The sequence below is a fragment of the Phyllostomus discolor genome, chromosome 11 (assembly GCF_004126475.2).
Source record: "Phyllostomus discolor isolate MPI-MPIP mPhyDis1 chromosome 11, mPhyDis1.pri.v3, whole genome shotgun sequence".
Taxonomy (NCBI): domain Eukaryota; kingdom Metazoa; phylum Chordata; class Mammalia; order Chiroptera; family Phyllostomidae; genus Phyllostomus; species Phyllostomus discolor.
The window spans coordinates 67,657,663-67,669,199 of NC_040913.2; positions in this window are offsets into that span (position 1 = coordinate 67,657,663).

Here is an 11,537-nt window from a genome sequence, read left to right on the forward strand (position 1 = left end):
CTTGCCGGCTGTCTTCTGTTCTTCCCAGCATTGCTGTCTTTCCCCAGGAACCCTGCCTTCTCATGATGTGCCTGAAGTAGGCCAGCTTCAGTTTGTCATTTTTTGCCTCCAGAGATGTTTCAGGCCTAATGTGCTCTAGGATTCAGTTGTTCATCTTTCTGGACCATCTTTCTGCTGGTCCACAATGTCCACAGAGCTCTCCGCTAGCACCAGATTTCAAATGAATCAGTCTTTTCCCTATCAGCCTTCTTCACTGTCCAAGTTTTGCACCCCTACATAGTAATTAGGAATAGGAGGGTGTACGTGATCTTAGCCTTGGTCTCTAATGACACTTCTTTACTCCTGGAAATCTTTCAAATTCTTCCTTTGCTATCCTTCCGAGTCTCAGCCTTCTCTTGATTTCTTGGCTGCAGTCTCCCTTTGAACTGATGACTGCACCAAAGTCAGCAAAATCTTCAACAACTTCAATTCAAATTCAAAAGAACCCAGCAGTCCTCATTGATTCTCAGGCTTTATGACCTAGACTTTGTGACAAACTTCCAATGTCCCTATCCTGACCAAGCACCTGTCTGGCCAGTCACTTGCACAAAAATTAAATACCCCAGGCCAGCCATGGTCCCCTCAATGACCTTAGGGAAAAGCCAATGGATGTATGGAGAAATGGCGCCTACTAGTGGTGTTTTCTGGAACTGCAGCTTGCAGGAAGATGCCAGGATTGGTCAGAGGCAAACCACAAAGCACTTCCAAATTACTGAAGGACAATTCAAACTTTTCTCTTTTCCTCCGAGTTTGATGAGAAATTTTAAGGAGCCCACTCTTCAACTCCCCTAATTAACATTTTCCCCATATGTTTTCCATCTTCATCAAATTGTAAATTGTAGCAACAAAATCGATTGTGCTCAACCAGTCTGTACTTACACCTGATGCGAAAGACTGTATCTGATCACCACGCTCTATTTTCTTCAAACTCAGCAATTCTCCAGCAATTTCATGGGCTGTCGTTCTATAATAGGATTCTTCAAATTATGAAATTTAATTTGGGAAACAATGTTAGGTGCCCCAAGAATCTTAAAATCGTGTTTAACAAGCAGCAGGAGTGAGAACTGCGGAGGAGGGAATGCTTCCTTTTACCCTGCTGGGTTCTGGGGCGGGCCTAAGTGCTGAGCTGGCATAAAACAGATCAACATGAGAAAAGCATGCACGTTTCTTTAGTATTTTCACATGTACACGAGCATCTTCAAAAGGTGAATGAAACCCTGAGGAAACCATTAGCCCAAAGGTTTATATACATTGTTGAACAAAGAATGGTCACTTGTGGGGATGTGACAAGAAAGCCCAAGGGGCTTGAGTCAGAGGCAGTAAATTGTGGGACCCTGACTAGGATGTGTACGTGGAAAATTAACGGAAGCAAGAGTCATTTGAGTAGGTGCGTTTGTGGAGGTTCCCCTTGCATTGCCTCCCATATCTGGTGATGATGATGTTCTCTTCTTCCTGGTGCAAGGAGGGCACCTCTCTTGTGGGAGTTTGTGCCCACACCTCCCTTCTCCTCACACTCCACGGCCCCTCCAGACATGCCAGGCCTAGTGCCCAGGACCCACTGCCATGCCTTTATGAGGCTCAATGCTAAGGCACTTCTTTCACTGCCTCTTCCTGCTGGTTTTGCAGCTCCTTCCTCCTCCTTCCTCCTCTCTTCGTAATCATCCTACTTCCTAGCACAGCAGCCAGCACGTGAGACTAAAATATGCATGTGAGTGAATCAATAAGAGTACTTTCTATTAAAAGGTGCTTCCCTGAATTTGAAATTCAGACTGAGACTGATGACCACTCCTTGGCAAATAATGAGGTTCATGTTTGCCTAATACAACATCGGAGATTTATTTACTTAATTTGATACATTTAGACAGGTAGTCAGGTAACCAAGTAGAGAAGACATTTGGGAATTGGATGTTTACCCTGATGAAAAGGCCTATCAGGCCTACCACCTTTGTGTGACCAGCTGCCCGTGTCCACAGGCTGCATAGCTCAGCAGAGCAGTGGTCATTGTTAAGTCCTATAGATAGCGTGGCATGCACTCATTGCTAGGAAGACTAGATGCTATGCCCAGGTAACATGGCCCCCACCCCACCCCGCTTTGCTTTCTCCCATCCCCTTCATCTACCACCAATGGGTTTCATGTAATCCTCCCCACATCTCTCCCATTGACTGTAATGTATAAAATATGCTGCAAAACTGCCATTCTCTGGAGCATTGTCTCAACCTGTTGAGGTGTTGCTCCCCAGCAATTGTCATCAATGCAGCTCAAATAAACTCATACAAGTTCTCTACAGGCTGGGCGTTTCCTCACAGCGATGCTGGTGTTCCTGTAAAGTCCCACAGGAATGAATTAGCTGTGGCTCCTGCTGACACGGAAATGCCTCCAATCACATGCCCTGAATTTGGTCAACTGAATAAATCAATAAACAAACCAATAGTATTCCATAATGGAAATATGCTCAAAATGATATACCAGTTACAGCCAACTGTGAGAGGCCAGGCAAAAACAAAGAACTAACCCATTTTCCAGTGCTCCAGTAACACAAGGTCGCAGAGGCAAGCAATCGGCAATGCTCTGAAGAATCAGAGATGATCATTTGCCCCAAAATATCTCCCCCAGAACTCACATTTGCCTTAAAACCCCGCAGTTAGAGTCACTAATGAGTACGACAACAGAAGTCACTGTTGGATCAACAGCCACGTTTTAGCTGTGTTTGGTACTGACTGGCTCTGACGTTGCCAAGGTAAGGTATCCTTCAAGGTCTCATGGTTCATAAGAGTAAGTATCACAAGCTACACATTTATAAACCAACAGGCAGCTCCTGTTTAAGTTAACGAACATTTATTCATCAAACATTATTTATCTGGTTAGAGGTTAACTCAGAGGACCGTTACTAATAAGAACACTGTTTTCTCCTTAAGAGCCTCCGTTTCTTGTGTTATAAACAGAGCCTTCTTGCAGTGCTGGCGTGCAGACAGGCGAAGGGGGTGCGCACTGAGCTTCCACTGCCTGCCTCTGCTGCAGGCACTGCCCGCCCATGGGAGCCCAGGCGGGTCCAACTGACCGGCTTTCACGTAGGTGTTTGGTGCAGACCCTGAGTCTCGCGCCAGCAGCAAGCACATCAAGGCCTGAAGACAGGCACAGCAAACCGAGGTTTGGTGTTTGGGTAGAAGTTATTGCCAAATCTGTAGAACTGTCATTGTAAAATGACAACAAATGTGTTTGCAGATCACTGACCTTTTAATAATTATTTCAAAGCCTCAATACTTTTTCAATTTCAGCCAGCAGGAATCTATCAATTCTTAAATTACCCTCCTGTGGTAACAATATCACATCAATTCTCAATTCAATGAGTTGTATTGTTTCCTCTTCATTTTGGAGTCATTTAAATTCTTGAGAAGCTACTTGGTGTTTAATATTCTGGTCATATTCAAAATCTATGCCTTGTTTTCCTGACTGTATTTCATGGACTAGTTTAAGGAAGGGACCGTTTAAAAAAACACACAGAGATTCATACAGATGCAATTTTGCAAAATTTAGTACTGGGTAAGAATATCAATAGGCAGCTGTTTTTTAGTATTTGGCTGACTTTGCACTAATTAACGCACCAGAAAAATCATGGGTTAAGAGTTTAGAACTCCTTGGATGCAAATGTATCACTGTCTAATACAAGTTGTGACGTGACTGAGATCGGTGTCCTGTTTTCTTTCTACACACGATTCTTCACTGTTCCATTGTGAAGGCTGTGGAGATTTCTCCTGCAGGAAAACAGGGAATTTAAGGAGCATAAGGTCGGCCACCCTGCCCACTGCCCCAGGTCACCCTGCCACTGGGCCTTGTAAGTGGTCTCTGGCAGACACCTGAGTGGTGACGTCTACTGGGTGCATTCAGGTTGGGGTGTAGGTGCAAGGGAGCAAGTGGAGGGGACATCTTACCTCTCCACACACAGACACCCACAATGGTTGTACCTCTTGAATTCCCACTGCCGAAAAAATGCAGCTATCCCTGCACCCGGTGAATCCAGTGAGCCCCACAGGCACTGGCTATTGTTTTACTTCACATTCTTGGTGACAACCCTGAAAACAAACCTGCAGTTAGGAAGTTTACAGATGGTGCTCACAGGGACTGTGAAAGGCAGGGGGAAATTCAAATCCAGATTAAGTTGTTGTTCCAGAAAGATAAATGCACTGCTCCTCCCATGGTGGGCGTCCAGTGCAGTCAACCAGCCACGCAGCAGCTGGAGGGCCTTTGCGCCCAGGACTGTGAAGGCTTAGGACCCCAGGAGTTCACTGGCTGCGAGGCGATGGAGCACCCGAGGTGAGGGGAGGTGGTGCCACCCTCTCACGGCCACCATGGCCACTGAAGAAGAAGGGGTGACTCTCAATAGCTGACATGCTGGCCTGGAGTTGCTGGGCAAACAACAGGCCATCTCCCTAAGGGCAGGCAGGAGCAGGCTTTAGTAATACCTAATTCTTCCTTCGGTTCCAACAGATGAATGTGGGAGGGACACAAACATTTAGTGTCCAGCAGCCACCTAGTTTATTCTTGTGCTTTCCCCCGTCTGTACCTATGACAGCCTACTGCCACATCGCATCACTAGTCTCAGCATGACGCTCCTTAGGTTGAACCTTCTGTTGTTACTTCTCTTACCACAGTTCTGAACTCGTTAAAGGAAACTGGTGTAGCTTCTAAACATTTCCAGCAACAACACTTGAAGTGAGAAATGATCTTAACAAGAACATTCTAGGACCTGTTAAGAGAAATTTTACTGTAGCCAAGGACCCTGCACACCCCTTCAGTGGGGCGGCCTGAAAAAACACAAGAAAGAGTCAGCCCCCTGGCGCTGCGTCTCCGCACATCTCGGAGACTCAGACCCAGGCCAAGCTACACAGCTGATGCCACCGCAGCACAGGGAAGTGTGAAGCGCATGACATGCTACGTGGGAAAGTGCTTTGAAAGTGAGGAAGTCTCATATGGACATTGGCTATTACTTAAAGATTCTTGGGACTTTGAAATGAAACATTCCAAGATTTGGAGTCTTCAGATAGTCAAATGTCACAGCAGTCATCTTGATTTGAGTGCAGTGGAGATGATTATGGAGCTGCCACAAAGAACAGAAAATAATAAACTGAAAAAAGTGGTGCCCTCAAGGGTATGTCTTTATTAAATCCTTTTGCAACAAAGCTTTTAAAGCATGAAGATATTTGGAGAGCTTGGCTGCACTGAATGAAATAAAAGATGTATGAACTTCAAGCACATCTGGGTAATGTCAACGTGATTCAGCTACTAAGGGCTTGTAATTCAAACAAAATTCACTATTTTATTTTGCTATTTAAAAAATGAGATTGATAGAAAGAAAATTTTAGGTTATGTCTGTGATTTTACTAATTACTCACTGAAATATAGAATATAACTTTAACTAGGACATAGGTTAGTAAAAACAATGTTCAGTAAAACCTCTAAGCATGAGACTGGGTATGACAAATTGCCTGGTAAACCTTACGACTAGAGAGAAACTCCAGGCCTATCCAAAGTCCTGGGCAAACTTTGTTTGGCAACCTGCTTTTTAGCCCCACAGATCTGAGCAGGCCAGAAGGTAGACAGGAACTGTCCTGGCACAGATACCTCCAACGGAACTGGAGCAAACCGTCTAACTTTGAGATGAACTTTGAGAAATGGCGAAGACAGGTTTCCATGCTGCTAGTTTGTGTCTCTCAGATTCATTATCAAAACTTCTACTACTACTATCACTGCTAATAAATGCCATTAATACTATAATGCAGGGACTTCTGGTCAAGATGGCCTCATAGGTAAATGTAATACTCACATCCTACCACAAAACCACATCAAAATTACAACTAAGCTACAGAACACCCATCATGCAGAACTACCTGAGATGTAGCTGAACAGAAGTCTTATACTAAAGATTTAAAAAAGCAGCCACATCACAACTGGTAGGAGGGGCACAGATGCACAGCAGGCTGGTCCCACACCTGTGTGCGGTGGATTAAAAATTGGGAGGAATATCTCAGCTGTGGAGGTCCCCCCTGAGAAGCAAGGGGTACCTGCCCCCTACCAGGCCACCCAGTCCAGGGTTCCAGTGCCAGGAAAAGAAGTCCTCATAGCTCCTGGCTGTAAAAACCAACATGGATTGTGGCTGGGTGAGGTGGAGGGCTTCTGGAGTCCCAACCATTTCCTCCTAAAGGACCTGAGCACAGGCTTACTTGGACTCACTCCCTCTGCGCTCCAGAGCTGGGACAGCAGCTTGAAAGGTACCAGGGACACGTGGGGAAGAAGTGAATTGTCTGGCATCAGCTGGGTGAGAGCTGGGGGTGAGGGGCAGCTTTCTTCCAGACAAAAATTCTGGGAGAGGCCATTGTTCCTTTTCTGAGACCCCAACCCTCAGAGCCGGCCAGGGGGTGCCAATCTGAGTCTCCTTCAACCTGGCTCACACAGTTTTCCCCTGCTGATTTCCTGAGGCTACTCCGCACACAACCTGCAGGCCTACCCAAGCTGTTTCCAGTGGTTTTTCCACACAAATGGCTTGTCTTGGTTCATGTGTCAGACTTTCCTAAAATCTCTCAGACAAGCAGCATCTGGTCTCAGTGTGCCCTGTACCTCATGATAAGAGGCCCCAGACCTGGCACTATCAGGAGCCAGCCTTGGTTCACCTCCAAGGTGAACCAGCTTGGCCTTGCTTGAGCACCTCCAAGTAGCAGACATATGCAGATTGCTTTGCAGTTCATGCCAGCTGGCCCCAGGCAGAACACAGGTGGTGGCTAACCTTGGCCTGACCTCCCAGGAGGCTCCAGAGCCAGCACACCCAGTGGACAGCTTCAGATCACATTGAAGCACCACTCAACCACCTTCACAAGCAGCACACTGAAGGGGTGGACTGAGCGGGGACCAGAGTTCTGCTAAAGTCCTGCTCTGTGGGGTGGGCCACTGTATAGCTGATCCTCCAGAGTGGTCCTTGGGTTGCAGCCAGTCCTTACAAATGATCGGCCTGGGGGTAAATCCCTCCCATTGACATACCAACAACAATCAAGGCTCAACTGCAGCAAGAGAGGTGTACACAGCCTACATGTGGGGAGGCACACCTGGAATGCCCAGATTGGATGATTGGGGAAGCTGTGCCACTGGCCCCTATAGGACACCTGCTACATTAGGCCACTCTACCAAGCCCAGGAGATGTAGCAGCTCTACCTAATATATTGACACAAACACTTCCTGGGGAAGGCTGCCTAAATGAGGAAACAAAGAAACATGTCCCAAATAAAAAAGCAGAACAAAACTCCAGAAAAGAACTAAACAAAATGCCTGGCTGGTGTGGCTCAGTGGATTGAGTACCAGATTGTGAACCAAAGGGTTGCTGGTTCGAGTCACTGGTTTGATTTCCAGTCAGGGCACATGGCTGGGTTTTGGGCCGGGTCCCTAGCAAGCAGCACGTGAGAGGCAACCACACATTGATGTTTCTCTTCCTCTCTTTCTTCCTCCCCCATCTCTAAAAATAAATAAATATAAACAAATAAAATCAAGTAAAAGGAGACAATCTACCAGATGCAAAGTTCAAAACACTGGTTATAAGAATGCTCAATGAACTTAGTGAGAATTTCAACACCATAAAAAAGGACATGGAAACCATAAAAACCAGTCAGAAATAAAGACTACACTAACTGAAATACTAACTGAAATGAAGAATAACTTAACAGGGAATCAATCATACAGCAGATGAACCTGAGAATCAAATCAGTGATCTGGATATAAGAAAGCAAAAAACACCCAATTAGAACAGAAAAAGGAATCCAAAATATGAGGATAGTGTAATGAGCCTCTGGGACAACTTCAGGTGTTCCAACAGCCATGTCATGGGGGTGGCAGAAGGAGAAGAGTGAGAGCAAGAAATTGAAAACCGATTGAAGAAAATAATGACAGAAAACTTCCCTAACCTGGTGAAGGAAATAGACATACAAAAAGTGTGGAAAGTCCCAAATGAGATGAACCCAAAGAGGCCCACACCAAAACACATCATAATTAAAGTGCAAAAAGTTAAAGACAAAGGTAAAATATTAAAAGCAGTAAGAAAAAAGCAGTTAGTTAACTACAAGGGGGCTCCCATAAGACTGTCAGCTGATTTCTCAACAGAAATTTTGCAGGCCTGAAGGGATTGGCAAGAAATATTCAAAGTGATGGAAAGCAAGGACCTACAACCAAGATTACTCTACCCAGCAAAGATATGATTTAGAATGAAAGGTCATATAAAGAGCTTCCCAGACAAGAAAAAGCTAAAGGAGTTCATCACTACCAAACCGGTATTACATAAGATGCTAAAGGGTCTGCTTTAAGAAGAAGAATTTTTAAAAAGATAAAAATATACAAACAATAAGATGACCATAAATGCATGTCTATCAACAATTGAATCTAAAAAACAAAGTAAGGGAACAAGCAGAACAGAAACAGACTCATAGATACAGAGAATGATTTGACAGTTGCCAGATGGGAGGGGGGCTTAGGGGGATGGGTGTAAAAGGTGAAAGGATTAAGAAGTACAAATTGGTTGTTACAGACTAGTCATGGGATGTAAGTTACAGCATAGGGAATACAGTCAATCATACTTTAATAACTATGTATGTTGTCAGGTGGGTATGAAATTTATGGAGATGATCACTTAGTAAGTTATATAATGTCTAAACAATGGACTGCACACCTGAAACTAATATAATGTTGTATGTCAACTGTAATTGAAAAATAAAAATGATTTAAATTAAAAATATAATGTAATGTGATTCAATATATACTGATATACATATAGTGTGGGGCAAAAGTAGGTTTACAGTTGTTCATACAGAAAACAATACAAGAATGAAATAATAATATGAGTAAACTCTGTTTCATGCACTCACAACTGTAAAACTACTTCTTCCCCACTCTATTATTTATAATCACAAAAATATGTTCAGCATTATTCTAAGCACTTAACATGAACCATCTCATTGAATCCTTACATACGTGAATCCTATGGTGTACGAGCTATTTTCATCCCCATTTTACAGATGAGGAAAATGACACACAGAGAGGCTGGAAAACTTCCCCCAAATTTCAAACCAAGGCAGTCTAACCCCAGTGCCCCATTTCTCACTGATCAGTGCACTTGTTGCCTCCCCCATGGTGTGATCCTGCAAGATGGTTCTGGGTTTTTTCCTAGGGCTTCCTTGGCCTTCACTTTCATTACTCTTCTGCCACTGGCTGCATTTTAGAGGTCTGCCCTCCCTACCCCATGGCAATAAGGAGTGGGTAAGTCACTTGGCTACAGTGTTGGAAAGAAGAGATGGTCCTGGAAAGGGTAGTCCATGTCAATGCACTTTGAGTAGGTTTCCAATAGGAAGGATGAATGTTCTCTGATCCATCTATATATTTTACCTTGTTGTAATAAAAGCATGATTTTGGATGGCTGACTTGGTTAGGTAATGTGGTAGACAGAATAACTGCCCCCGAGGTACCCAAGCCCAATTCCTGAACTTGTGAATATGTTACTTCAAATGGCAAAAAGGACTTTGCTGATGTGATTAAGTTAAGGGTTTTATTATTTTTTATTTGTATTTTGCAATTGATTCATGGTGCTGCAAGTCAGTACATTCTAGTTTTTGCTTGAGTTAACCTCTCTCTGGATTAAGACAATTCCATTGGTTACTTTCAAAGGATAATACAAAAATTTCAGGCTATTCTTTCAGATTTAATAAATTTTTGCTCTCCAGAAAAAAAAGGGATATATAGTTTTATTTTTTAAATATATTTTTGTACTTTTTTCCATTACCATTTATCCCTACTAAACCCTCTTCCACCTCCTTATTATTATTTTTTATCCTCATCCAAGGATATTTTTTCATTGCTTTTAGAGAGAGAAAGGTACAGAAACATTAATGGGAGAGAGAGATATTGATTGGCTGTCTCCCACACATGTTGTGGACTGGGGATCTAATCCATGATCTACATATGTGCCCCAACTGGGAATTGAACCTGCAACCCTTGGTTACCTGAAGATGCTCCAACTAACAGCCACACTTGCCAGGGCAAGGGAGGTATATAGTTTTAGAGAGGGTATATAGATAATACCTTTTTAGAAAACTAACATCAGGATTAAAAAAAATCTTTTTGACATGTAAAATCCTAGAATCTTGGTTGCCCCATCTAATTCCTAATCAGAACTATGCAGGTGGCAATAAGGAGTATGTGTATCTAGGAGCCATAAGAAGTCCTATTATCAGATCCCAAAAGCTATGTACAAAAATGTTTCAGGATCAGATGCTAGAAAAGATTTTAAATGAGTCAATTACCCTGGGTTACTTGGGTGGGTGCAATGTAATCACAAGGCCCTTGTAAGTGAGAGAGGCAAGAGGGAGAGTCAGAGTCAGAGAGAGATTTAACGATGTTACTCTGCTGGAATTGAAGACAGAGGAGGAAGACGCCGGCCAAGGAATGCTGGCAGCCTCTAGAAGCTGGAAAAGGCAAGGAATTGTATTCTCCCCTAGAACCTCTAGCAGGAAACCATCCCTGCCAACACCTTGACATAAGCCTTGTGAGACCCATTTTAGGTAGTGATTGGAGATTGGAAAACAAAATTAGAACTCTGCCAAATGTGTACAAACTCAGGTGTGTTTGACTGATAGGAGAAATTCTACTTATTTTCCTCTTCTCACATTCTCCCCCTGTATTTGCCCTCAGATTCTGTCCGGCAGGCCAGGGTGATCAGACATCACCTGGGGGATAATTGGGGATGAGTAATTTGATCATATATGAGAGACGGATTCTGGCTAACTTGACAGAATTCTTCTAAAGTTGGACAACGTACAGAGCAACATGAAGTCCAAAAGTGAGGTCTAGTTGACAAAGAGTTCAGCGCTTTCCCTGATAAGGGAGCCTGAGTAGGGTTTGGTGGATGAGAGAGCCTTTGTTGACGGAGTCATACAGTATATGGTCATTTGTGACTGGCTTCTTTCACTAAGCATCTTGCATGTTGCAGCCTGTGTCAACACTTAATTCAATTTTATTACTGAGTAAACATAGATTCATAGTTTTACTAGATCAATTTATTTTTAACGTACTTTTGATCAGCATTCTTTACTGAAGTTGAGGAATGAGCCTTTTGGGTTTGCTTGCAAAAAGACGACCTGAGACATTTGGATATGATTATAATGGTAAAAGTTTATACATCCCGTTCCAAGGCTTGAAGTGTGTGCTCATTTAACCCTCACAACCAGCCTCTGCGAGGGGTATTGTTACTTTCATACATGGGAAAAAACGAGGGACATTCGGAATCAAAGAACTCACCCAAAACTAGGTAAATGGGGCTGAACTCGAACCAGGCCCAGACCCATGGTTCCCGAGCCCTGCCGAGAACGAGTTAATGAGTGAACGATGCAAGGACACATAAATGGGCTGCGCACACTAGGGAACTCGAGCCAAAGAGAAAAAGGGTCCAGCCACCCACCCGCCTCATCCCGGG